General features: G+C 40.8%; 1 non-coding gene across 1 annotated transcript; it reads right to left on the minus strand.

The window, feature by feature from the left end:
- Window positions 1-221: 221 nt before the first annotated feature.
- LOC141694069 (small nucleolar RNA R71) lies at window positions 222-329 on the minus strand. The gene has a single exon (XR_012563401.1). It is a non-coding gene; the product is annotated as a small nucleolar RNA R71 (small nucleolar RNA).
- Window positions 330-12,677: the final 12,348 nt, after the last annotated feature.

Raw genomic sequence — 12,677 nt, forward strand, 5'->3', positions numbered from 1 at the left:
ACTGAAGATCCTAACATACATATCAGGAATTTTATCGAGATCTATAGTACTTTCAAATATAATGGTGTCACTGATGAGGCTATCAAGCTGAGGATTTTCCCATTCTCTCTGAGGGACAAAGCTAAGGATTGGTTTCATTCTTTACCAGCTAGGTCCATCACTACTTGGGAAGATCTTGCGCAAAAGTTTCTGGTAAAGTTCTATCCAATGGCCAAAACTGCAGCTATGAGGAGTGCTCTTACTCAGTTTGCGCAGCAACCAGGAGAATCTATGTGTGAAGCTTGGGAGTGCTACAAAGAGATGTTGAGAAAGTGTCCACATCATGGGATTCCTGACTTGATGGTGATCACTGGTTTCTACAATAGTTTGGGGGTCCAATCTCGACCCATGCTCGATGCAGCTTCCAGAGGCGCCTTGTTGGCCAAAAGCTATACTGAGGCCTATAATCTCATTGAAACTATGGCTACAAACGAGTATTAAAACCCAACTCAAAGGATGATGCCTGGGAAAGTAGCAGGTATTTTGAAAGTTGATGCAGCTACAGCTATTACAGCACAGCTCACGACGCTGACTATGAAGGTCGATTCTTTAACCAACTATGGCGTAAATTAATTATCTAGTGTCTGTGAGCTTTATGCAGGCTCTCATGCTACGGATCAGTGTTCTCTTGTTAATGAATCTGTTCAGTATGTGAACAATTTTCAGAAACCGCAGCAGTTTGTGCCCCCTACTTATCATCCTAATAACAGAAATCATCCCAATTTCAGCTGGAGCGATAATCAAAATGCTGTTCAGCAGTCATATCAGCAAGCTGCAAATAAACAGTTTAATCCACCTGGATTCCAGCAACCTCAGCAATTTTCTCAAAGGCAACCATATCCTCAACAAGGAGGTGTTGCTCCACCTTCTAGTACTGATTTCGAGGAGTTAAGGCTGTTGTGCAAAAGTCAGGCTGTTTCTATCAAGACCTTGGAAAATCAAATTGGACAAATAGTCAATGCCTTGCTCAATCGTCAACCCGGAACACTTCCCAGCGATACTGAAGTGCCAGGCAGGAAGGAAGCTAAAGGGCAAGTCAAAGCTGTCACCTTAAGGTCTGGAAAAGTTGCTGATGATGAAAAAGCAAAAGATGTAGAAGTTGAAGTTGTAGATAAAGAAGGAATGCAAAAGGAGAAAGAGGGGGAACCAAGGAAGACTACTGTTGAACACACTCTGCATGAGGGTAATACAGGGGAGAAACATCTCTATCCTCGACCACCTTTTCCTAAGCGATTGCAAAAACAAAAGCTGGACAAGCAATTTGGTAAGTTTCTGGAGGTGTTCTAGAAACTTCACATCAACATACCTTTCACCGAGGTTCTTGAGCAAATGCCTAGTTATGCGAAATTCATGAAAGATATTCTTTCGAGGAAGGTAAAACTGGATGATCTTGATACCGTTACGCTGACGGAAGAGTGCAGTGTCGTGCTGCAACAAAAGTTACCTCCAAAGCTTAAGGATCCAGGTAGCTTCACCATTCCTTGCACCATTGGCAAGTTATCATTTGACAAGTGCCTTTGCAATTTGGGAGCAAGTATCAATCTGATGTCGTTGTCTATCTTCAAAAAGCTGAATTTGCCTGATCTGAAGCCCACCTGCATGTCTCTACAATTGGCTGATCGTTCGATTACATACCCACGAGGCATCGTAGAAGACGTGCTACTAAAGGTGGACAAGCTCATCTTTCCTGCATATTTTGTCACTCTGGATTTCGAGAAAGATAAGAAGATTCCCATAATATTGGGAAGACCTTTTTTGGCTACATGTCGTACCTTGATAGATGTGCAAAAAGGTGAACTCACTATAAGGGTGCAAGATCAAGATGTGACATTCAATGAGTTCAATGCGATGAAATTCCCTACGGAAGATGAGGAGTGCTTCAAGGTGGATTTGGTCGATTCTGTTGTTACTTCAGAACTTGATCATGTGCTAAGGTCTGATGCCTTAGAAAAAACCTTATTGGGGGATTTTGACAGTGAAGATGATGAAGGCAATGAGCAGTTACAATATCTGAATGCTTCTCCTTGGAAACGGAAGTTAGATATGCCATTTGAATCTCTTGGTAATATTGATCTCAAGAATGCTGAGGGAAAGCTCAAACCATCTATTGAGGAAGCACCTACTTTGGAGCTTAAACCACTGCCTGAACACTTGAGGTATGCTTTTTTAGGTGATGCATCTACTTTGCATGTTATTATTGCATCTGACCTTTCAGGTAGTGATGAGGACAAGCTCTTGAGAATTCTAAGAGAATTCAAATCGTCCATCTGATGAACTATAGCAGATATAAAAGGGATCAGCTATTCGTACTGCATGCATAAAATTCTGCTAGAGGAAGGTAGCAAGCCGATTGTTGAGCAACATTGAAGGCTTAATCCTATCATGAAAGAAGTGGTGAAGAAAGAAATTCCAAAATGGCAGGATGTAGAAATCATATATCCTATTGCTGACAGTTTTTATGTGAGCCCCGTGCAATGTGTACCTAAGAAAGGAGGTATTACTGTGGTAGCAAATGAGAAGAACGAGCTCATCCCCACTCGAACAGTCACAGGATGGAGGGTATGCATGGACTACGGGAAGTTGAACAGTCACATGATGAGTATTATTATCTTCTGGATGGCTGTTCGGGCTACAATCAGATTTGCATTGCTCCAGAAGATCAAGAGAAGACTACTTTCACTTGTCCATTTGGCACGTTTACTTTTCACAGAGTTTCTTTTGGCTTATGTGGTGCACCTGCCACTTTTCAAAGATGCATGATGGCTATATTCTCTGATATGAATGGAAATAATGTCGAAGTGTTCATGGACGACTTCTCCGTCTTTGGACATTCGTATGATGAATGCTTGAATAATCTCCGTTTGGTGCTCAAAAGGTGTATTGAGACCAATCTGGTGCTCAATTGGAAAAAATGTCACTTCATGGTGTAACAAGGCATCATTCTTGGGCATAAGTCCCTAGTAAAGGTCTTGAGGTGGATAAATCCAAGGTGGGCGTTATTGAAAATCTTCCGCCACCTATTTATGTGAAAGGAATCCGTAGCTTTCTTGGTCATGCGGGTTTTTATCGATGTTTCATCAAGGACTTCTCTAAGATATCTAAGCCGTTGTGCAACTTTCTCGAGAAAGAAGTGCCTTTCAAATTTGATGATGAATGTTTGGCAGCATTCGAGACTCTCAAGAAGAGTTTAATCACCGCACCAGTTATTACGACACCTGATTGGAGAGAACCTTTTTAGATGATGTGTGATGCAAGTGATTATGCAGTGGGAGCAGTTCTTGGGCAGCGAAAGACTAATATATTTCATGTGGTCTACTATGCTAGTAAGACGCTAAATGGAGCCCAACTGAACTACATCACTACTGAGAAGGAGCTCTTGGCTATAGTTTTTGGTTTTCAAAAAATTTCGATCTTATCTACTTGGGACAAAGGTCACCGTGTTCACTGATCATGCTGCCATCCGCTATCTGGTCTTAAAGATGGATTCGTAGCCTAGACTTATTTGTTGGGTTCTCTTACAACAGGAATTTGAGTTAGAGATCAAGGATCAAAAAGGTACTGAAAATCAAGTAGTTGACCATCTCTCTAGATTGGAGAATCCTGATTCTACTTCACATGATAAGACATTGATCAACGAATCTTTTCCGGATGAGCAGTTATTCGCAATTCAAGAGGAAGAGCCATGGTTCGCAGATATTGTGAACTATCTTGTTAGCAACATTATGCCTTCTAATATGAATGTGGCTCAAAAGAAGAAGTTTCTGCATGAGGTGAAGTGGTGCATATGGGATGAACCATATTTGTTTAGACAAGGATCTGACCAGATCATCAGGAGATGTATCCCATTCTGTGAGACGGAGGGGATATTACGAGACTTTCATTCCACAGTTTATGGTGGACATTATGGTGGTGAAAAGACAGCAACTCATATTCTTTAAGCAGGTTTTTTCTGGCCTATGTTGTTTAATGATGCACATCACTTCGTTTTAAGGAGTGATCGTTGCCAAAGAGTGGGGAATCTTTCCAGAAAGGATGAGATGCCTTTAAATGTGCTACTTAAAGTTGAGGTCTTCGATGTTTGGGGAATCGATTTCATGGGACCATATATCTCGTCCTGCAATAATCAGTACATCTTGCTGGCAGTCGATTATGTCTCAAAATGGGTAGAAGTCAAAGCTCTACCGACTAATGATGCAAAGGTAGTGTTGAGTTTTCTTCATAAGCAGATATTCACAATGTTTGGAATGCCACGAGTTATCATAAGTGACGAAGGGTCGCATTTCTGCAATCATAAGTTCACTTCTATGATGCAACGCTACAATGTAAATCATCGCATTGCTACCGCCTATCATCCGCAAACTAATGGTCAAGCTGAAGTATCTAATAGAGAGATCAAGCGTATTTTAGAGAAATTCGTTTGTCCGTCAAAGAAAGATTGGTCTTTGAAGCTCGATGAAGTTGTTTGGGCTTATAGAACAACATACAAGACTCCATTTGTGATGTCCCCATTTCAACTTGTCTATGGTAATGGATATCATTTACCTACGGAGCTTGAACATTAGGCTTATTGGGCATTGAAGAAGTTAAACCTTGATCTAGATGCGGCTGGGAAGAAGCGAATGCTTCAGTTAAATGAACTTGATAAATTTCGACTTCAAGCGTACGAAAACAACAAAATGTACAAGGAAAAGGTAAAAAGGTGGCATTACAGGAAGCTATCCCCTAAGTCATTCGTTCCGGGGCAACAAGTTTTTCTATTCAACTCTCGTCTCCGACTTTTTCCTAAAAATTAAAATTAAGGTGGTCTGGACATTTATCGTCAAAACTGTGTTTCCATATGGAGCGGTGGAGATTTTTGAGAACGATCCGGACCAAGCATTCAAAATAAATGGTCGGAGATTGAAGCACTATTATGGGTATACGGCAAACCGTGAAGTGATTAGTGTCGTTTTATTGTCAACTTGATCCCATAACTCCACGTCAAGCTAATGACGTAAAAGAAGCGCTTCTTGGGAGGCAACCCAAGATATGAGACCATAGGACACCTTAGAATATAGTACTTTATCCAAAAACCCAAAAACCCAAAAAATCAGAAAAAAAAGTAGCAATTTTTTTTTCCAGAAGCCTAGCAGACGCCCGGGTGCTTGGAGCGCGGTCGCGCGCACCCGCTTGCTGGTGCTACACGACCGCGTGCGTCCCTGACTATTGAAAAATCATTTTTCAGCCTAATAAAACAAAAAAAAATCACAAAAAAATATAACCCATTAACCCACGATTTTCCCCCCATACCTTGCCACAATCCTCACTCCTAATCAAATTCTAACCCTAATTTTGCCCTATAAATACATACAACCTCTCCATACACATCCCACACACTTTCACTCTACAAAATCTTTCCTACACACCAAACACAAACTCTTCAACTCTTATTCTCAATTTTCATGGCCCCATAGAGATCACGAATTATGGGTAGCAGCAGCACCAACCTGACTGCTACTGATTTTTCGAGGAATACTACTGCGAGGTCCCGATTGTTGGATAGGGCTGCTGAAGAAGAGTACACCAAGCTTCTGACTAAGCCTATTATGAGGGAGATGTGGTTCTTGCCATCAGGGAGGGATGGTGAGTTGCTACCGATGATTGCGGAGAAGGGATGGATTACATTCTGCGAGTCACCTGAGGCGGTTCCAATGAGTATCGTTCGCGAGTTCTATGCGAACTCCAAGGCCGATAAGAATGGGTTTTCTGTTGTTCGTGGGCTTACTATTGATTATCAGCCTGAGGCAATTCGCCAGGTGATTGGATACCGATAAAGGAAACCACAAGAGGAACATTGGAATGCAAAGGCCCCTGAGGACTTTGATTTGGACTTGATTATTTCTACTCTATGTCATCTGGGCACAGTGTGGAAGTTCAAAATGGGATCCAATGATTATCGTCGTTTCCCTGCTGTCGCGATGAACATATATGCTCGTGCTTGGAATGCATTTATATGCGCTAATATTCTTCCTTCTTTGCATGCACATGAGGTTACAGTGGAGAAGGCGAGGTTGTTATGGGGAATTCTGAATGATGAATATTATGTGGACCTTGGTGAGTACATCTACCAAGGAATTTTGAAGTTTTTGAGGGGGAAATCGCAATACTCTATCCCGTATGCCTCTATTGTCACGAAGCTTTGCTTGGCAGTTGGAGTCCAATGGTCTTCTTATGAGCGGTTGCAGATGTCGGCCGCTCCTATTGATTCATCGACTTTGAATGCGATGCAGGATTGGACGGGTGGAAAGCCCGAGTCATATGGTTTGGGATATCACCTTCCAGGAGGAGTTCCAGCAGTTGGTGCTACCATGGCTAGGCTCAGTCAGGCTCAGGGAGAGGCAGGCTCTTCGAGAGCTCAGGGAGGAGATGGTTCGGGATTGGCTGATGTATGATTCGCAAAGTCGGTTTGCGGAGGAGCTCGCCCAGGCTCTTGGGACTGCATTTAGAGGCCTTGGAGCTAACATCCAGTGGCCCATTTTTGGTGAGGATTCTGCTTAACCACTCCTGACACTCCACCCTTTGAGGGTGATGATGATGATTCATCTGAGCAGGTATACCCCGTGTTCCTTTTTATTACCTTCACTGGGGACAGTCCTGACACTCCACCCTTTGAGGGTGATGATGATGATTCATCTGAGCAGGTATACCCTGTGTTCCTTTCTATTACCTTCACTGGGGACAGTGAAGATTTTAAGTTTGGGGGTAGTAGTTAAGGAACATATTTGTGTTTGTGTCATGTAGTTGCATTTTCATGTTAGTTTAGTTCATATAGTTGCATATTTCTGCCATATAGTTTTTTTTAAGGATTTATAGCTTTATTTATTATGTCATATAATACATGCATATACCATGATCCCTTTGTGTTGCTTTACCGATTAATATGTGATATTGATGCGAGTGTAGTGATAGAGTTAAAGTGATGTTGAATCTGGTTAGGTTGATATGCATGCTAGAAACACTTGTAATTTCACTAAGCATTAGACTATGCTTAAGGACTAGATTGTTGTCATGGTTTGATGGTTTTTGAGGTTAATCTATTGCTTATACTTAGAATACATGCTAGGCTCTTAATGATAAAAGACATGAAAAGATAAAAATTGGAGAAAAAAATTCGGAATTCATTGCTAGTTGTGGCTAGGCGTCAAATGGCTAGTAGCCGGCTCGTATTGTATACGAGTAGTCTAGGGTTGAGCAAGATGGAGCGAAACGCACTTGCTCAGAAATTGAAAAAAAAAATAAAAAAAAAAGAGAAAAGGGAAAAAAAATTGGTTTTATGCACAATTGATCACGAGTGGGCTATTTGGTATTCGAGTTATTAAGTTCTTAGGGGAATTTGTGCCTAGTGACCTAAGGCTTTTATAGTTTGGGATCCGCTAACCTAACGCTCGGTAATGGGTACCATTGCATAAGTCTTTTGTGGACCTCACTCATTGCACGATCAAATAAGCATTTGTTTTATGTGTTGAATAAAAGCATGATTCCATAATAAACTCCAATAATCTTGAAGTGTTATAAGTCATTTTGTGTCTAGAATATATTCTTCGTATAAGCTTGTGATTGCCTTGAGGATAATTAAGTTATGGTGATTGATCTAGTTTCGAACCATATATGTTAAGCATTCGCACACACCACGTTTCTAGTTGTATGTTAGCTTGCGTGATTTGATTGATCTTTAGTCGCCAAATTGCATTTGTTGATATGTCATGTTTTGGTTGGTTTAGTCGTCACGAGGGGATCGCTGCATTCATATAAGTTGCATTCATGCATGTTTTATTCTAAGTTTGAGTCTGTGATGCTTGAGGACAAGCATCGATTCAAGTTTGGGGGTGTGATAAGTGGAATTTTATACCACTTAGAGTGTCTCATAACGGCTTGAATTCAAGTATTTTGTGTATTTGACGCGTTTTCTAGTGTTTTTGCATTTCAGGGTATAACTTGCTTAGATATATGATTTTCATCAAATAAAGCTTAAGGAAGTGCTTGGAATCAGTCTAGGGGTGATGAGCGAAGAAATCAGCAAAAATAGAAGCAAAATAAAGTATTTTACAGAAGGGTAGCACGCGACCGCGCGCTAGAAGCAGGCTACCGAGTGCCAGCAAGCGGCCGCATGGAGACAGCAGGCGACCGCGTGCGTGCGGAATTTCAGAATCTGGATTTTATTAATTCAAGTACAATTGGGCTTTTGTTGGCGCTAGTTCTCTTGGGATATTATATAAACCTTATGGGAAGACGTTTTCTTCATCAAGATCAAGGGCAAGAAGATTGAGAAGACCGTTTTAGCACGCAACAACAAAGAAGAGGAAGCATACATTTATCTTGTGATTCTTTTAATTTATTGTATCAGTGCATGCTAGTTTTCTTTATGTTTTGAACCTTAATACTCTTGTAACGTACTTCATTATTTATTAAGTATTTTTCATGTTTATATCGTTGTGTTATTATCATGCTTTCATATGAACCCATGGTGACGATGAGTTATATTATGGGCTAATCGTGATCATGGGATCCTAGCGGATTTACTATGGAATTCTTTAGTTAATTGTTTAATACCTTGGTATGTGGTGATTTTATGATATCTAGTATAGGTTGTACTTATTCATCTTATATGCGTCGCGAACATGTAGGATAGCCTGTTAATCTCTTGTGAAGCGACGGTGAATCTTGATATTTAGAACTTGCCATGCTAGCATAGGTTAATGTATTGTATGCATGATTAGTGGGTAACTCTAACCGTTTTACTTGCCCTATGTAATCATCATGAATAACTTGCGTTTCAATCGTTATGTTGTCAAATTATGTAGACATATAGGGTCTCAACATAATTGATGCCTATTCAACTTCTATCTTAATTGTGGATGCTTGGTAGAATGGTATTCGTACAACGAAAGTTGGCGGTTATCAGTTTCGTGTTTTTCGATTAATATCATCACCATTACATGCTAAGGTTAATAAAAAATAACTATTGAATGAAGTAGTAATGAAGTTAGGATCTCATGTGGGTTTAATATTGTTAATTCAAGTGTTTAATTCTTGTAGTAATTATTAGTTTACCAACCTTAATTATTATTGTCTTGGCATTGAAGAATAATCATACATTTGTGAGTAAATGTTAATTAAATATAACTAATCAGAGTCTCTGTGGGAACGAACTAGAATCATTCTATATTACTTGTGAACGCGTATACTTGCATGATTTATTTAGCGCATGCTTTGTGCCTAACATACGTTCAGTTTGTAAGTGATTAATTTTGGGTCTATGTCAGGCATATCAGTTGCCGACCATGCAAATACATCACTATTCTCTTTTAAAACCCTCAGCAACTTCCCTCTATGGGGATCCTCTAGTGACGCTCCAATGAAAGTTACTTTTTCAGGATCCTCGGGAGCCAAAGGAATCGGAACCAAGTATTCTGCATGCTTCCCTCTTTTCTCGTCATTCTCACGGATATCCAGATCTTCAATAGGCAATACCTTCCCCCCAACTCCATCAGCCCTAAGAGAGGCTACATAACAACTTCTTGCCATCTTTTGATCTTCTTTCTCTTCTCCAATCCCGTTCCGGGTGGGAAACTTCATCACCGAATGGTAAGAAGAGGGGACTGCCTTAAAAGCATGTATTCTCGTTCTTCCCTTGATTGTATTGTAAGTTGATCCAGCCTTTACCACTACAAAGTGCAAAATCTGTGTTGCTTGTCTTGGTTCCTGACCTATAGTCAGGGGCAACTTAATTATTCCCTCCATGGGGCACTCGACTCCAACAAAACCATATATTGGCATATCAATTGGGGTTAATTGAGAATCATTGTAACCCATCCTTATAAAGGTATCATAGAGTAAGATGTCCACTCAAGCTCCATTGTCTATGAGGACTCTCTTCACCGGGTTGTTCCCTATTATTGGTGTTATGACCAGAGGATCATCATGAGTAAATTTGATACCCTCTAAATCAGAATCATCGAACGTCATTATTACTCATGTCCTAGCCCTCTTCGGGGCTTCTCCGACAATATGCATAAGTTCTCTAGTATATGCTTTCCTTGAGTTTTTAGACGAACCAACATCAGTTGGTCCTCTAAAGATTTTATTTATCACCGGCCCTAGGGGTCTTGGTCTTCCAAAGATTGCGTTTATAACCGGTCCCTTGGGTTGGGGATTTTGCCCCTGATCATCCTGATCCCTTTTGCGATCATCAAAGTTCCTTCTTCCATTATTACTTATGTCTCCTCCATCTCCAGTATACTTGTTCAACCTTCCTTTTCAAATGAGGAATTCTATTTCATCTTTCAGTTTCCTACACTCATCGGTGTCATGGTTAGCGTCCTCATGAAGTCTACAATATTTGCTCTTATCTAACTTAGTAGGATCAGCCTTCAGGAGCTTAGGTTAATGAACTTCCCTATCTATTTTGATTTCCATTAGGATCTGACTTCTAGGAGCGTCCAGTTTAGTATATTCGGTGAATTTTTGTTGAGGTCCTCCCTTTTTCGTGGTTGAATCATTGTTTTGCTTAGTTCTAGGATACTTGTCCTTAGCATTATATTCTAGATCAGTCTTTCGCTTCTTACTACCAGCAGACTCGTTATTCACTACTGTCTTCCTCATGCTTTCCTCCACTTTGATATACTTCTCGGCCCTATCTTGGAGCTGCAACATGCTTTCAGGGGGGCGCTTGGCTAATGACATCTTGAAGAACTCATTCCTAGTTCCTTGCTGCAATGTTATCATGTCTACCTTATCATCAAGGTCTGGGACCTTCAAAGCCTCTTTAGTGAAACGGTTCAGATAGTCTCTCAAGGACTCTTTTGCTCCCTGCACAATGCTCATGAGGGATGTTGAACTCTTCTCATGCACTCTTCCACTGATGAACTGCTTAATGAAAGCTTGACTCAAGTCTCTAAAGGACCCAATTGAATTTGGAGGCAAACGGCTGTACCACCTTTGAGCCATTCCCGACAGGGTTTGAAGGAAGGTCCGACACTTAATAACGTCATTCACGGGCTGTAGCAACAGTGCATTAGAGAATGTTCTGACATGATTATAGGGATCTCCAGTACCATCATAAGCTTTGATGGTGGGCATCTTAAACTTCCTTGAGATATGGGCATTCATTATCTCTTCAGTGATTGGTGGAGTTGGATCATCAAGATCTCCTAGAGGCAGAAGATCACTTGGATCAGCCCTTGGGACAACAACCCTTCTTGGTATTGGACCATCCAGGTCTATAATTGGAGGAGGATTTCTCATCCTCGGAGGTAGTGGGGGTCTTAGGTGCGCTTCCAGGTCGCGTTTCAGTCTTTGGATCTCAGCTTCATGAGCCATGATCCTCTCCTATACTTCTTGGGTATTCGTCACTCGCGTGGTTCTGAGGAGTTGATTAGCATCAGGCATTTGTTCTTTACCAGCACGCCTCCTCCTTGGAGCCACATCGTCATCCGAATATTAAAATTCTCTTTCAGTGTAAGGTCCGGATAATTCTTGATCCTCCGGAATAGGAGCCAAACCGCGTATGTAGGGGGCGTCTGCCCTTGCGCTTCACTCCGATTAGCATGTCCAATTTCTCCAACCTCAGGGGTATAGGGACATCCCATAAGGGGGTTAGTGGTCACAATAGTTGAATAATAATACCCAACGGGTCGAGGATTCACAGGTGCATGTAGCTGCTGAAGTTGGGAATTCGTTCCTTGAGGAGCTGGGGGATTCGTCCCTTGTGGCTGAGACTTAGTTTCCCCTATCAGGGTTCCTCCTTTGGTGGATGCGTAGGATGAGTGTGGGGGTATCTCCACCATTGACGAAATCATTTGAGTTGCTCCAACTGGTGTTCCTTCAAGGACGTTGTTTCCACTCGGTGTTCTCACCATAGTTGTTGTTATGCTTTCCCACAAACGGCGCCAAATGTTATGGATAAAAAACTAGGTAGTATTTATTACTAGGATTCGGGAGCTCAAGGCATTTAATGGCTGCTCTCGTGTTTCTTAGTGTAACTCTGCCTTTACGAGATGGCTACGTATCTTTATGAATTAGAGAATCAAGCCAAAAATGTAGTTCTGATAGGAGGGGTGAGACCTCTTATATAGATGTTGGGAGTCCTTGAATTGGACTAGGGTTATGAGACTTGGGGGATAAGTCTCAGAATTTGGATAGACTTTGGAGTCATATAATAAATGAATCAGACTCCTTGTAGGTTTAGGTGCCCTCTAGGCTATCTTCCATAGAGTTATATTACTGATTGGACTCATTTAATGAGCTGTTAATCCTCCCTATTTATTAATTACGAAATTAATAAATATTCTGGGTTATCGGGCCTTCTTTGTTCCATGAGTCCTGATCAATGTGTTAACCTTCTTCGGTCTGATCAATGTGTTAACCTTCTTGGTCTGAATGTCATACATATGACCTTCTTTAATAGGTCTCGCAGTCCTAGATGTAATTAATGCAACATTAATGACGTAATTAAGGTTTATTTTATCCTATATCAGGATACTAGTAAAATTCGACAAATAAATCATAAGCATCGATAATTAATCAATTTATATTTGTATTAAGTATAATTATGATATTACATAATTTTATTAATAAATGAATAATCAAGAACGTAATTA

The sequence above is a fragment of the Apium graveolens genome, chromosome 10, assembly GCF_009905375.1.
Source record: "Apium graveolens cultivar Ventura chromosome 10, ASM990537v1, whole genome shotgun sequence".
Classification (NCBI taxonomy): domain Eukaryota; kingdom Viridiplantae; phylum Streptophyta; class Magnoliopsida; order Apiales; family Apiaceae; genus Apium; species Apium graveolens.